General features: G+C 47.8%; 1 protein-coding gene across 1 annotated transcript in view; it reads right to left on the bottom strand.

The window, feature by feature from the left end:
- The window catches only part of LOC136956370 (catenin alpha-2-like), a 64,969-nt gene extending 48,529 nt beyond the window's left edge, over positions 1-16,440 (bottom strand). Inside the window, exon 1 of the mRNA XM_067250274.1 lies at positions 16,322-16,440. The gene's annotated coding sequence lies outside the window, so the exon portion shown is untranslated. The remainder of the gene's footprint in view (positions 1-16,321) is intronic.
- Positions 16,441-16,746: the final 306 nt, after the last annotated feature.

Raw genomic sequence — 16,746 nt, 5'->3', positions numbered from 1 at the left:
CACATGTTCCTGGCAGCGTTGCTCTGGGGATGGATGGAACCGGAGGAGGGATTGAGGGGGAACCTTGATAGTGGAGCAGAGCACCACGCCCTCAGAGCCGAGGCATTGACTCTTCCTCCCGTCTAATGAGCTCCCCTCATGTTCAAACCTGCCACGAGAGAGAGGAGGGCGAGGGAGGGAGAGACAAGACGCACTGAAATCAAGGACAGGGAGAAGAGAGAGAGAGGTTGAGAAAGGTAAGAGTGGGAACAGGAAAGAGAGAGCGAGAGACACAGAGAGGGAGAGAAGGAGAAAGAGAGAGAGACAAGAAGAAAGAGAGAAAGACAAATACAAAGAGAGAGAGAGGCAAAAGGAAGACAAGGATAGAGAGAGATACACAGAGAGGAGGAGAGAAAGACACAGGATGAGAGAGAGAGGCAGAGGAAGAGCAGGATAGAGAGAACCTGGGCTCCCCTCCTGCCTGCCTGACACACATCCAGGGAGATGCGGCCCCGCAGCTTTTCATTAAACAGCACACATGAGCAAACAAACTAAAATAGCAGGACCCTCCATGGCAGACAGGCCCTATGTTAACACAACACTCATCTCAGATGAGGGCCCTCACAACTGGCACCGGGTCAGACATAGGTGGCATCATTAGCGGCCTCTCTCACTGCAGTGAGGTCCCAAGCGTCCCGGGCTGACTAAATAAAACAAACTCCAACACATTAGTCATGAGGTAGAGATCCAGCTTGGACAGCTTTGCAGGTCTGTGGGAATGAGGCTGCTGGATAATTCCCTTTAGATTGGGAACTGTGTGAGTGTGTGTGTGCTCTAGGCTACAGCTGTGCAGCTCCCTTGCACCTCGACTGTCCAGTCATTAAACTGTAAGTGACCATGTGGCTGGAAGGAGCCAGTGGATCAGGACTGTCATGCTGGATCATGTGGAGCAGTATGGGCAAGATGGAGAGAGAGAGAGAGGGAGAGGGAGGAGGGAGAGGGAGGAGGGGAGAGAGAGGAGAGGGAGAGGAGAGGGAGAGGGAGAGGGAGAGGGAGAGAGAGAGAGAGAGAGAGAGAGAGAGAGAGAGAGAGAGAGAGAGAGAGAGAGAGAGAGAGAGAGAGAGAGAGAGAGGGAGAGGGAGAGGGAGAGGGAGAAGGAGAGGGAGAGAGAGAGAGAGAGAGAGAGAGAGAGAGAGAGAGAGAGAGAGAGAGAGAGAGAGAGAGAGAGAGAAGAGAGAGAGAGAGAGAGAGGGAGAGGGAGAGGGAGAGGGAGAGGGAGAGGGAGAGGGAGAGGGAGAGGGAGAGGGAGAGAGGGATGGAGAGAGGGATGGAGAGAGATAGTGAGAGAAATGGAGAGAGAGATGGAGAGAGAGGGGGGGGGGGGGGCCGAGAGAGCTAAAGGGAGTGAGAGAGCAGTACTTTAGGTGAGCAGTTCTGTAGGCTGAGCTGTGTTCTGAGCAGGGGTAAACCCATCAAAGAGAATCCTCTGACCTCTTTGTACCAAAAACGTCCTCTGCCTGGCCTCCCCTTCAAACGGCTGAGGGGCCCCAGAACAAACAGCAGGTTAGACTGCCTGCCTGCCTGCGTGTGTGTGTGTGTGTGTGTGTGTGTAACTTGTGTGTGCATGAGTGTGTGAGTGTGCAGATTCATGCGAATGAGTAAATCCATGACTTTGTTTGCGTCTGTCTGTCTACATGTCTGTCTTGCTGTGTGTGCGTGTGTTTGTGCTGAAGCGCCACACAAGTGCTAGCTAGTGAGCCGTTAGAGAAGTGAGCCGTGTGTTTACTGCGCTCATATTTACCAGCTCTTAATCTGCTGTCTAATCCCCACAGCCCCAGGACAGGCTTTTGGGGAGGGACGGATGGCTTTCATGAGACAAGCTGCACGACATCATCAGAATGAGAAGCTACTAGACCTTCCTTTGGGGGGGGGGGGGGGGGGGTTGTAGGGATTTTCTTTTCCAAAAAAAAAATAAAAAAGGAAAAATTTGAATGTTCTCATTATGCACACACTTGATGAAATGCCCTGGGATGTGCATGGGAAAATTGGGGTGGGGTTTTGCAAATATGCGAGCACAATCGCACACGCACGAGCACGCACACCCACTGGAATGCACCTGAACACGCACACACACACACACACACACAATGCCCCAAATCTAATGACCGGAATCTCACACAAAACCAAAACACGTACACGCAAACTGTCATGCAAGCAGAGAGAGACACACACACACACACAGTCGGGGTGGGTCCAAACCCAGACACCTCCCTTCTGACACCTCCCTGGGCTCATGCCAGTGTCAAAGCTGTGTGCCCCCCCCTGGCCCCCCTGCCCCCCCTGCCCCCCCTGGCCCCCCTGCCCCCCCTGCCCCCCCTGGCCCCCCTGCCCCCCCTGCCCGTGGGAGGGTGTTGAATCTGACACGCCTGCAGGACGGTGTGACAGAGGTGCGGCCAGGAGGAGAGGGGGAGAAGGGCGTGACAGGGAGCATTACTGGAGTGTTTACACCCCTCTCCACGCACACACACGCATGCCACGCACACACACGCATGCCACGCACACACGCACCCGCGTCTCACGGAGGGAAACGCGCTTCGATCACATACCAGCGATACGTTACGTCGGCAATGTTCCGGTGGGGACACCGTCAACATCCTCTCACACAACATATGTACTGCACAAGAACACACACACAAATTTAGGAGGCCTCAAATACAAGTCAGGTTTGCACACACACACACACAAACATGTACACTGACAAACACAAATCAAGAACACACACAAGTGTGAACACACGTACGCAGGAACACACACACCTTTCTCTTTGTTTCCACAGTGTTCCCTTTGTTTGTCTCTCCCTACTCATCACAATACAGCCGGCATGCATGGCTACCCAGTTATAAAGCATGAGAATGGGTTAGTGATGGAGGGAGAGAGAGAGAGAGAGAGAGAGAGAGAGAGAGAGAGAGAGAGAGAGAGAGAGAGAGAGAGAGAGAGAGAGAGAGAAGGAGAGAGAGAGAGAGAGAAGTAGAGAGAGAGAGAGAGAGAGAGAGAGAGAGAGAGAGAGAGAGAGAGAGAGAGAGAGAGGGGGAAAGAAGGAGGGAAAGAAGGAGAGAGACTGAGGTACAGAGGGAGGCAGGGAGAGATTGAGGAGACAGAGTGGGTGACGGAAAGAGGGATAAACACGAGACAGGGACGGAGGGAGGGCAGCAGAGAGGGGTGGAGAGAGGAATGAGGGTGAACAATACCAGTCACGTTGCTGTGGAACATTCTAGACCATGTGGCGGGAGGTTGACAGAAAAATACAACACAGCAGTCTGTAAAAAGCGGTCCAGAGCTGGACAGCTGGGGCAAGTCCTCAGAGGACACATCGCTCCCATCATTTTTTCTATCATACGTCAGCTTGTTTTTCTCCTGGCTTGGGACCTTTTGTTTATTGTTAGCTATTTTATTGCTCATTAAACAAGATTATTAGCTTTGGTGACGCTGATGTCAGCATTCTGGAAAGCACAGACAACCGTTACCGTAGATTTAAAGTAATTACCTCAGCTGGCCAGGTGCAGACTGTGGATCTGTGTTTGTGTGTGTGTGTGTGTCTGTCTGTGAGTGTGCATGCGTGTGTGCATGTGTGCACATGTGTGTGTGTATTTCTTTGACTATTATTGTGGGGACCAGAATTCCCTTATGAATAGTAATAGTAAATTAAAGAGGGTTAGAATTATAATAAGTGTTGAAGCTGGAAGTTAGGGATTGTTTTAGTGTTTGTGTTAGAAGCCAGGGTTACATTAGGATAAGTGTGACTTGAATAGAACTAAATTGTGAGTGCTCACAAGAATAGTACAACAAAAATGTGTTAATTTCAAGTGAGAGTCCCTTTGTATCTAGGATACAGCCAATAAGAAGAGACAAAGAATGTCATCTATCAATCCCCACCCACGGCCCACCTCAGTCCTGTGACATTCCTTTCTCTTTCTCTCATTCGCTGAGATCGCTTCTCCCTCTTCCCCTCCTTCTCATCCGTTCATTCTCCCTCTTCCTATCATTCTCTCTCGCCACCCACTCTCTCTCTCTCGGTCTGTAAGTTTCGTTCACTCTCCATCTCTCTCTACATCCCCCTCTCTCTATGTGCCATGCATCTATTGTATGTAAAGGCCTTACACAACCAACCCTACACTAATACAGCCTTCACCAAATCTTCATCCTCCATTTCCTTGCAAGTTACAAAACCCAGTACAGTCCCAACATGTCTCCGGCTGAAAGGCTCCCACAAGAGAAGCTGGATCAGTCAGAGTAGCTCCTCAGCCGTTTGCAGGGCTCAACTAACAACATAGCTCAGGTCAGGAGAAATCTTCCCCCTTCCAGAAGGGGCGAGGGGCGGGGGAGATGGTCTCCAGCTGGTTGTCAGTGCCTCTCAGACATGGCGTGGGGGGGACAGGTGTGTGCCAACTGGGTCTCCCCGTGCTGGCCTCCAGCCACCTCGCGCTCCAAGGCCTCAGACCTCCCCCCCCCCCCCCCGGCTCCCCCCACGACAACACAAGCATTTTCACATCTAAATGACGCGAGCCCAGCAATGAGCTGTCACCAGATTCCAACCCCCCAGTCACCAAAGTTTCCAGAGACACCTTCGTTAGCCGTGTTGCGGCTGGGAATTCAAATGGAGCTTCACAAGCACACACACCCTGCACATAGCGGCCCGTTTAAAGTTCACGACCAAGTCAAAGAAAGACCCATACAAAATTCAAATTCAAACCTAGGTCTCAACTTTGTTGACATTTTTACTGTCTGTGTATTTCCATCCCATCAACCTCAACAATGCTTTGCCTCGTGACAAACAAAGCTTGCCTACCAAGTAAACATACAACAAAGCAGGCCTATACCTTACTTCATCAAACAGTTTTGCAAATGTGCACGCAAGCACCTCGGCGTCTTGTGGCGATGAGAGCTCAAAAAGGAGATGGCGTGCTGAGTCGGAGGTCGGTGGTGGTATCGATCCAGGGCCTTTTCCATGAGGTCCTCTCAATCACCTACGTGTTAGCAACATCAGAGTGGCAGAAGAGGAACGAGCGGAGTTCTCCAGTCCTGGTATTCCCTCTGACACAGACAGAGCAGAGCTGCTCCTGGTGAGGTGGGCTGGACACAGACTGAGACGGTCAACAAGAGTTAGAGATGACGGACGGCTGTGGAGGAGGAGGAGGAGGAGGAGGAGAGGGATGAAGGGAGGGTGGGAGGGAGGGAGAGAGAGAGAGAGAGGGGGACGGACTGAGGGAGGGAGGGAGGGAGGAGGGAGGGAGGGAGGGAGGGAGGGAGGGAGGGAGGGAGGGAGGGAGGGAGGGAGGGAGGGAGGGAGGGAGGGAGGGAGGGAGGGGAGGGAGGGAAGGAAGGAGAGGGGGAGGGAGGGAGGGAGGGAGGGAGGGAGGGAAGGAGGGAAGGAGGGAAGGAGGGAAGGAGGGAAGGAGGGAAGGAGGGGAGAGGGGGAGGGAGAGGGGGAGGGACTGAGGAATGGATGGAGGTAGAGGGAGGGAGAGAGAGGGAAGGATACTGTGTGCGAGGAAAGAGCAGGAGGGGGGAAAGACAGGATGGAAGAAGAGACGGAGGGAGGAACAGTGGGATGTCACGGAAGGAGAGGAGACCTGTCAAGTCATACTGAGTTCAGTTGGGGGCGGGGCGGGGCGGGGGCAGGGGAGGGAGCGTAGGGATTTGGCATCTTTGCAAAGTGGCACACCAGCTGAGATCCTCACTGAACACTCATCATGGTGTCTTGGACTCCTTTCAAAACCACAGAATAGAAATCAATCCCATCCTCAGCCCTCTGCCCAGCCCGTAGCTCTGGTGGGGAGGTGATCGCAACCTGCATCGTCTACAAGGCTTCTGGTAGCAGCTGTCCGTCATGGCCTGTTACCAAGAACAGAGAAACTAGGCTAAACTACAAGAGATCAGATACAAGTACAGGAGATATCCTAAATATCAGAGATAATCTGCACACACACAACCACCCATATTAAATACGGTGAACACAAGCACACTGCCAAATGCTACAGTCACAGTCAAACAAATACACTAAACACGCTAAACCCTCGCAGCCACACACAACCACACACAGCCACACACAAACACACACAACCACACACAGCCACACACAACCACACACAGCCACACACAACCACACGTACTGAATGTGCTTACTCCTACTCTGAAGATCAGGATTTACTAAAGAACCACCACACTCATAAAAAGGGAGTCAGGTGGCTGAGCGGTGAGGGAATCGGGCTAGTAATCCGAAGGTTGCCAGTTCGATTCCCGGTCATGCAACTGATGTTGTGTCCTTGGGCAAGGCACTTCACCCTACTTGCCTCGGGGTAATGTCCCTGTACTTACTGTAAGTCGCTCTGGATAAGAGCGTCTGCTAAATGACTAAATGTAAATGTAAATATCTAGGGAAATCTCCAATCCGCTTACTGAGATGACAATGTATTGTGTTTCTTTCTACTTATCATGACATGCCATTTGGGCTGCAGTCAGCTGACAGCAGATGTCCGTCAGGCGTTGTGTAACAGCGAGCCCCAGCCCGCTGGCCCTGCATTCAGGACCCACCTCAGCCTCTGTGAGAGCGTCTATGGAGAGCACGGTTCGATCCCTGACACTGGCAATGTCTGCCGGATAGCTTTCCATTGTGTTACCTCTGTTTAGGCATTGATAATTGAACTAAACTGAACTGCATTTCATTGCACCGATTTGAATTGTCAGATGAATCCCTCGAGTGGCTCAAGGCAGGATACTGCAGCCAGGGATATTAAAATGTTTCAAACACAGAGACGTTATGACTCTGTTTCCTTCTTCACTGACCTATAGAGCTGTGACATGGGAAATGAAAAAGAATTACACAACAAAATACTGAGAACATGCTAAATGAGTGTGAAGTACAGCATCCATTCATATGGTCTGGATGAGGTCATGGTCTTATTCCCTGTCGGCAGGCCATGTTGACACAGATTACTGATTCTAGCCCTACACCATAAATGAGGTCAATGCCATGATAAGTATCCATGGGTTGGTGTGTGTGTGTGGGGGGGGGGGGGGGGGGGGCTACAAAATAAGGTCAAACCTATACCAGCTTTGTGTGTGCGTGCACACTCGTGTCCTGGACATGAACGATGCTTTACCGCATGAATGCTCAATACGCACCCTCCCTCCCCCCATCTGTCACCCCTCCTCTTTCTTCCTGCCTTTAGAACAACAGACAGGAAAGAACACTACATCTGCATCATCTCCTTAGAAACTGCTGACAGCGGACGCCTGCATATCTCTACGACAAACTACTCAGAGATTATGTCTGTTCAATATGTTACCAAATCACTTCCCGGCAGCTTTTCAAATACCATTCAGCCACAGGTCTCTCTCTCTCTCTGTCTCTCTCTGTCTCTCTCTCTCTCTGTCTCTCTCTCTCTGTCTCTCTCTCTCTCTGTCTCTCTCTCTGTCTCTCTCTCTCTGTCTCTCTCTCTGTCTCTCTGTCTGTCTCTCACACACTTCACTGGCTACGATTGCAATGTCTGGCTAAGTTCCACTAAGGTAAAAAGACTGTAGCTATGATATGCTCAGAGACCACTTCCACTAAGCTGTATGGATACGAATATGAGAGAAGAATTAAGAGAGCAGCGTCACAGTGACGCCAAGTTATGATGACTCAAAGACAGGCTCTCTCAATAATTCATAAGTGCATGTCAAAAAAGTGCCCGCTTTTCCAGCAAAACCTGCACTTTGTCGCAATCTCCCTCTCCCTCTCTCTTCCTGAAATTATGTAAGTCCTAAATAAGTATCTGCCGACCGCCTAATGCAAGTGTCAGAATAGTAAACTTCTTAAAGTACAGCAGTCTGCTTACAGAAAATCCCCATGGAAATCCATGTCTATACAATGTGACATCACACGCTTGGGAGTTCAGAAATCCAGCTATCCTTTCAAATAATTAGGGAGGTAATATGTTGACACTGCAGTGGCCCAGATTCAGAGCCTCTAGGCGTGCACATACACACACACATTCACACACTCAAACACAGTTTGGCTAGTAAAGTGGAAAAGTCTCTGAAGCAGCAGTCGAGGCTCAAACTGTCATATCGCTGCTCTCCAGAGTTGGGGTTTCAAAGCATATACACTCACTACACACACACAGACACAGAGCACAACACAACCTAACACAAATACACACCACAGAGCAACCAGAGTAGGCTGATCAAAGCAGCAGGGAACATTTGTGAGGCCTCAGAGCACACCCCAACACACACCCCGACACACACACACACACACATACACTCCCCAAACATATTCATACTGTGCAGGTTCAATAGAGATGCAGTGAGAAGACTGCTTACAGGATGAGGTGAAGAGCTGTGATCTTCACCTTGATGATCACCTTCATAAATCAAGGCAACTCATCTTCGAGACGCAATGGGAGGGGGAGGCCTAACACTAAATGTGCAAGTATCACCTCGCTTTTATGAGCACTGGAATCTCTGAGCTTTGAATAACTGAGCCAAATCAATTCATAGTCACCCATGGTTTTCACCATCCCACCCTACCCCCCCCCCCCACACACACACACACACACCACCCCCCTCCCTTGCTGGAATCTACACATGCTACAAACGATGCAATGAATCAAAGTCGCATCACAGTGGTGTGACATCTGTGTTAGTGGCTTTCAAGGCAGTGTGGTCTTGACAGCATACAGATCAGACTCAGACTAATCACCAGGCTCCCAGTCCCAGCCCACCAGCTTCCCAGTCCCAGTCCCATCCCACCGGGCTCCCAGTCCCAGCCCACCAGGCTCCCAGTCCCAGCCCACCAGCCCCCAGTCCCAGTCCCATCCCACCAGCCTCCCAGTCCCAGTCCACCAGCCTCCCAGTCCCATCCCACCAGCCTCCCAGTCCCAGTCCCATCCCACCAGCCCCCAGTCCCAGCCCACCAGCCTCCCAGTCCCATCCCACCAGCCTCCCAGTCCCAGTCCACCAGCCTCCCAGTCCCATCCCACCAGCCTCCCAGTTCCATCCCACCAGCCTCCCAGTCCCAGCCCACCAGCCTCCCAGTCCCAGTCCCATCCCACCAGCTCCCCAGCACTGCTCTCTAATGTCCAGCCCAGATGCAGTGGGAGATACAAAGAAGGTAAGGCTACACAGATCAGTCAGCCTTCCCCTCACATGGCAGACACATTAGAAGACAAATTCCTTCTTTATTGCGGTCGAGAAACAAATGATCCGTCGTACACATTTTCCTTCCACTGCGGGTCTCATTAGTAAATAAAAAGGCCACGATGACAGAATCAGATTGCTTTTCCAACAAAATTACGGTTTATATTCTTTATTACTTTTTTTTCCAGCGACAAATTGATCAGGCTTAAACCAATAACATTTTTCACAACTGACGAGACTGCCAAGCAATTTGGTTCAGGTGTGTATGAGATTGTCATGATTCAAGGTTATCTTTTTGGTTTTACTGGTTGAAAATGATTTGGGGAAGGCTTTGGAGTTGCTTTGTATGTTTGCGGTAGAAAAGCTGCAGCACGAAAGGAGAAGTAAATTAGGTACAACCTCTGGTGTCTTTGGATGGGTGACTGTAGTAGTCACACAACACACAACCACGAGCCCTGTCTCCAACACACACACACACACTCACACTCTTTCTGGACGTAAATTAATTTTCCAATTTCACGCTGCTCCCCCTAATTATTCCTTTTCAAAACACCAAAGGCCGTCTTTGTAGAACATGAGAAGTAGAAGCGGCAGGTGAAACAGAGAACATGGAGAACGTGGGGGTGTCTCCCAGCAGCGTAGGGGCGTCTCCCTGAGCGTCTTTGATCCAACAACACAGTCAGCGCCACAACCACCTACAAACACGCCGACTGTAAAATCACACACATAACATTCCTAACAATACAGCTTTCCTTCCTACATGCTCAAGAATTTGTATTTTCTTAAGAAACATAATTTAGCACCCTGGGTTCTGTCTGTGTGTGGGGGGGGATCAAATGCCACCTGCTGCCTGTCTGTGGAGCATAGTCAGGCTCAGCCCGAGCACATGGGGATTCGTGTTAAAGACGTGGGCATGGACTGACAGGAGATAAGCCACATACCAAAACTTCGACACTGCAATATTTAATCCAAATGTAATAAATTGATTAAATTAAAAACAAAAACCAACGCAACATCTATTCACTTCCCATTTTTGAGTCTTAAAAAAGGACATTCATAAGGCTTTGAAATGAGTTTTGCACAATTTGTTTCCTGTTGTTGTTATTGTTGTTATTGTTATTGTTCTATGTTGGCTCTTTAGTGCTTTGGCATTCTGGCAAAGTGATTCATCACAAGTATGGGAGGATTAAATGTAAATTGGCTTCTGCGAGCAACTTCATTTGTGAAAGACTGGGTTTGTATTTCCACCACACGCGAAACAAAGAAATCCACGTCACGTGCAGTATTCAAACATATTTTGACGGCAGGAACCATGACTCTACAGGAAGGAGAGTGTGTGCGAAAGAGATTATGAATTGAAGGGTTGATTGACAGATGGTGTTCTCTGTAGAAAAAAGGGGGGCGTTCAAATGTGAAATTTCCGAAAAAGAATGGTAGGGGAATATGACCATGATAACAAGAGAGATGGGGTTGGAAAAGACAGAAAAACACAGCCCCTGTTCAACAAAAGACACATTACCACAGAGACGTGTGAACTGCAGGGGAGGAGCAATGCCTGAACAGGGGGCCACACTGAGTTCCAGATGCATTTTGTGTGTGTGTGTGTGTGTGTGTGTGTGTGTGTGTGTGTGTGTGTGTGCGTGTGTGTGGAGAGAGAGACAGTGCTGCACCAGGGACAATGGAGATGGGGGGGTGGGCAGACGGCGCCTGCCTCTGAGCCCTCCAGCTAGATTCTCCTCTCCGATTTACTGCAAATGGAACTAGAGGGACAACAGGGCAGAGAGAAGGCATAAACAAGAGAGGGAGAGAGAGAGAGAGACAGAGATATGAGAGAGAGAGCAAGAGAAAGAGAGTAAGCGAGAGAGTAAGCGAGAGAGTAAGCGAGAGAGTAAGCGAGAGAGTAAGCGAGAGAGTAAGCGAGAGAGTAAGCGAGAGAGGACCAGAGGTGAAGACGGGAGGTGAAGGACTGAACAGAAAGAAAGAAAACGGGTGTGTTTCTCTGTCTGCACAGCGGAGACAGCGAGGCAGAAGTAAAGAATTGAAGGGAGAGAGATAAAAGAAAAAGAGAATAAGAGAGAGAGAGCGAGAACGAGAGGGAGAAAAGTAGAGAGAAAGAGTAGATATGCCCAGAGTGCCGTGAAGGAACATCAAGGATAGGAATATCACATCCTCACCGTCGCGCAGCAAACACAAGATTGTGCTGATAGAGACTAGACTGTGTACTGTTGTGCTGTGGGGCAACTGAAAGAAGGGCCCGCATGGACTTGAAATACATTTACATTTAGTCATTTAGCTCTTATCCAGAGCGACTTACAGTAAGTACAGGGACATTCTCCCCGAGGCAAGTAGGGTGAAGTTCCTTGCCCAAGGACACAACGTCATTTTGCACGGCCGGGAATCGAACCAACAACCTTATGCAGTGTTTCCCCTACCATTATATTAGTGGGGGCCCCGCCCCCCCAACGGCACCCCCCCCGCCCCCCCCCCCTGGAAGGTCAAGTAAAAAAATAAAAATGTATATAGTGCCAGATCACAAAATAAGTCATTTAAGATTACCTTTCCTATAAAACTGGTCTATAGCTTGCACTTTTATTAAAAGGAATGAAGAAGGAATGACTCCGGAGAGCAGTAATCGAACCGCATGCTCCACCATTTAAATTGCTACGAATTAAATCCCTTCAAAAGTGTCTGCTTTTAAAGGGCAACGTCTCCATCTCATTACCGTCAGAATGGCAGCCGGTGGAAGGCCTCTGGCTGGTTTGTCACGCTGGATCTCAACACCCAGAGCCTGTGACTGGCCCCAGTCTGGAACGAAGGCAGCCCAGGTCAGACAGCAGTCTGCAGGGCTGCAGGCAGGTGATTCAAAGGGGCTAAGTAACTCAGGATCCCGAGGCTAGAGGTGATGGAAAAACTCTAAAAACACTGACGCAGCTCAAGGTCTTTCAAAGGTGAGCCTCGACTGCTCTGGAAAAGGTTTCCCATGAAGGAACGAAAATGAATCTTGATGCCTTGTAGACACCTCTGGTTGAAAGGCTTCCACAAGAGCAGCTGATCACAGCACTGATTCATCTGCGCTTCTTCTGAAGGACATCAAACTATGTCATGGTGATCAAACTGCTCTGCAGGGCTTCCACTGTGAAGGGTCAAGGCATTGACGCCGTGGCTTCAGAGATATAGAGAGCTGTCAACCATCTGTTTCCATAACACAGGCTGATGGCCAACAAACTCTGGTGTTACGTGCTTCATCTAGACTCCTGGAAGGACAAGAAAGATATTTGAGGCTTGGGTTGCGAAGTCACTTAGACTGCTCTCCCCTGGCGGTCTCCCTCACAAAATGTCCCAAAGACTTTTCTTTTAATGACGAACGGGATTTGACACAGTCCTAAAGTGAGATTATTCTGGACTCTGAAGGGTAAAAATTAAAGGCTCAGTAGTCACTCAAGCCAAGGGCATAGAGTTGCAGAGGTTCAAAGTGGGCACTTGGAGAGGACAAGGTGATCCACTTTAAAGAAGATACCAAACGTTGTGTCTGATGGAACAGGCTTCCACTCTGAAATCAACGCTGTCAGTTAGTGAACGTAGAAAGGTCGGCTTGTCAACGAAGCCACCGACATCCAAGAGAGAGGCAGAGAACAAGAAGACTGCATTAACATTCTACATGTTAATGCAACATTCTCAAAATCAATAATGCCTGCGATAAAAAGAGGAGAGATATCTTTATACCGGGAGAGGATCATTAAATATTCTTAATGCTAAAGTTATAGACACCCCGAAACAATGTTATAAACGCCCTACATCTCCCCTGTCCCTAGACACCGTACACTGGACGTTTTCGGAGATGGGTCTATTTTCTGGAATGGACCTGTGTTTTTAATGTTTTTGTTAGTCTCCATCCACCTAATTTCTCCCTAACCCAAACCCTTTCTAATTAGGCCAATAGGGACTTTATCACAGGTAATTGCACCCTTAATTACTCACGTTTCTATCAGAGAAGCGCTTTCATTTTGCAAGAGGGGTGCTTGCTTTCTGTGCCCAAAAGACTTCCAAGGACCGATTCATCAACTGAACGCCCCAAAACAAATAAACAGTGCCTCAGCAGTAAGCAGTGAAATGCAATAATCAGCTAATTACAATAAAAGATTAAAGTTGAGTTCATTTGACGGTCTGCGCTTGGCCTGACAACTAGAATTCTTGATATTATTTTAATGCAAATAATATGATTGATGATGTAATTCTTTTGTATATTGCATAATTCAAAGCATTAAACGGTGTTGTTGGGTTGCTAACCAGTGTCCATAGAGACCTAGGCCCTGACTGGTGGGACGTGTCGTCTTTGACTGTTTGACACACACATGAGAGTGCTGGACAGTGGAGTCCAATGCTTCCATTCTCCCAGACTAAAGTGGTCGCTGAAAGGCCGTACTCCCAAACGTGGCGGTACTGTCACGAGATCATCGCTATGAATCCTACGGTCACTTCATGTGGGCTCTTCAAAAAGTCGAGCAATCCAAAATGCAACCAACTAAAATCACTTGGCCTGACAGAACTAAAGAAAGAGATTTACTTGGTGCACCGCGATCTTTGAAAACAAGCACTAGGCAGGCATCAATTAAAAGTAGATCTGGGAGATAAAATTATCTTGATAAGACACCCTCAGTTACTGAATTTTGCATAAAAAATATGGTCAAGTCATAACATTGGAAACTCAAGCCTGCTATATTTGACATTACAGCAATGTAACTAATTAAGTAGGCCTATCTCACACAATACAGTTTGCCCAACCTTATTCTAAACAACTGTCTGATACAATGTCCAAAAGAATGGACTCTTGTATTATGTGAAGGTAAAGTATTTGATGTGCGGTGTAAGAGAGCTGAAATTGATATGTTGGATTCACACGTCAATGCTATTGATTCCTCCAAACAGATACAAGAGTTTGTTCACAGTTTTCAAGTAAGCTCATTGCCCCCTTCAAGACCTTGAGAGAGTTGAAATGTTTAGAGTTGGAATGAAAGACTGAGCTCTTCTTCTCTAGTGGTGCATAACTCTACTAGTATAGAGATACTATGGCTACCCTGAGACTGTCCAGCAGCAACCGTGCCCTGCAGGCATGGCCTTGTCTCCCAGGATACACTTTGTTATGGTGAAAGTCCACAGGCTGGTCTCTATGGAACTAAGCCACAAATCTAACTCTGTCTAAACACAACAAGATACAGGACCAATTTTTGTGTTCTGACACTACTTTCAAGTATTGCGCTGCACTTACTGTCATACTGTCTGTGAGATAACAACACAACATACAAAACAGTCCCTATTAACCTGTGTTGATAGGGACTGTATGGAAAATATTAATTAATTAGCCTATACATTCTAAATAAATTGCTCAACAGTGTGTGCAATGCATTAGCCTATACGATTAGGTGGTGCAATTTCCTGTAAACTAAATAATAAACTAAATAAACGGTATTCCTATGTGTTCTATTCAAATTAAGTAAATGGAAAAATTCACTTTCATGTTCCCTATTACAGAAACATTCAAAAATCCATTGAGAAAAACACAACCATATAGGCTACATGTGTTCAACACTGTCACTGAGTGTCCTGTCCGCATGCCTCCACGCCAATCAAAAGTTCACGTTCTAAATGCAGCCACTTTCTGACCCCCAGAGCCCATGGTAGATTCCACACACGGCTCCGGTTACCGGGGACATAATGTGGCAAACTACACACTGAGTCATAACTCCAGCTGTACTACACCTCACAAGACTGTTTCGCAGAGAAAAGCCAAGAAGAAATGCTAACACGAAGCTACAGCCACAGAGCATAGAGAGATTGGCTACCGACTGACGAACACAACAGTCGATAGACTACATTTATGGTCGATCTGACCTCGATATTAAACATGATTGATAAACTGTGTATTTTACCAATAGCCTAATAGAACGATCACGTAGCCTACTGTTTTGTTGTGTATTTACAGCCTACTCTCACTGTTTGATAATAGAACGGAAAGCATGAGGCTATTTAAGATTATTAACCAGGCTTATATTACAAGAAAGTCGCCCCAAAACTAATTCAGACTTTTCACCCAACATAATGCAAAATCAAGCTGTTTTCAAAAGTGTTGCTGTGCACCGACAGCACCGACTAAAGTGTGTAGCATAGGCTAATAATACCGGTGCTTTTTTTTGCAATCTGCAATCCACGCATAACGTAGGCTAGCTGTAGTGAAGTTGATATTAAAACAATAACCCGATAAACTAGCTCACAAATACCAACAGTTCACTGCCAAGGCCAACAGAAACGATAAACCAAATATCCATGTTTGTACGACTGGGAGGGCAGAACTCTGAATCTAAGGAGCACTAGCTCTACCCGAAAATCCAAGTAAAGGCGTCTATAGCCTACCTGAACCTAACCATCAAACAAGCAAGTTGTAGCCTTATTAAAAATTCAAAATGATTCCGCTAGGAAGAGATAAGTAGTCTTCCCAGGAATGTTATAGGATGGAATTTTAAAATTAACGTCTGATATTTAGGCCTAATGCATGAGCACATGTTTGTAATTTGACAAAAGCATAACCCAGACAAAGAATTACCGGGCATCGTTATCCGGGATAGAAGAGAACGGAAAGCGCACCGACAATAGAAGGTGGTCCAGATGAGAGGATGCTGATTTGAGATTCATAAAATAGTGGCAAATTAAACTGGAATCCCGATGTATTTGGAGACATTGTTAAACGTGTATTCAGGACCACAGTTGAATTTGTTTTTTTCACCGATATTCACTATAATAAAGGTGACAAGGCAGTCCGAGCTAAGGGCTATGCTAAGCTAGCTCTAGCCATCGGAGGCTCGCGAATGCAAGGCTGTCAGAGTAGGCTTCAGCACCGTGTTTGTTGGATGGTACCCGGCGGCTTTGAAAACAGATATCTTGCTTCACGAAAAATACTCGGTTATGCCAGTTACGACGTAACTAAATAAGTAAACGTGTAGTGACACAGGTCACCTTTGTAACAGACTGGTTTTACATCTGACAACAAACTCAAATATCAGGAAAACTGCTCAAATTTGAATGTGAATGCTCATTCATTGCCAGACCCAGCCAGCAGCCGTGAAACGGCAAGACAACCCGGGTGTTTGAAGCTGGCTTTCGTACCTACCTTATTAAAATGACAGTTCTTTCACTCCAATAAAATACGTATAATGTAGACTGTGATTAATGGTGTATTCCCAAACAGATAGCCTTCTCAATATCTTCCCTTGGAACGCCTAAATCCGTGCGCTTTCCTTTCGGTCAGTGCTGAATCTGAAACACTACACGCGCGGCTGTCGGTATCTAGGAAATACTTCTCCTCTACTCCGCTCCCTGCCAAATAATGACCCCTCCCACCGCACGGGCTGAAGCCACAGAGAAGACAGGTGCCGATTGTGCGCAGCTCGGTGGAAGAGGGTGTGCCTTGCCAAATAGTGAGGTAGGCTACATTGAAAGGGCCGTCAAATCAGGGGACTCGCTCTCATCCCCGCATGCGTAGTGATTCATTCGAGAAAGCATCCTACTAGTGAGCCACATTGACGGAGGATTTGT

Source organism: Osmerus mordax, chromosome 14 (genome assembly GCF_038355195.1).
Source record: "Osmerus mordax isolate fOsmMor3 chromosome 14, fOsmMor3.pri, whole genome shotgun sequence".
NCBI classification, from domain to species: Eukaryota; Metazoa; Chordata; class Actinopteri; order Osmeriformes; family Osmeridae; genus Osmerus; species Osmerus mordax.
This window is presented reverse-complemented; position numbering and strand designations above follow the sequence as displayed.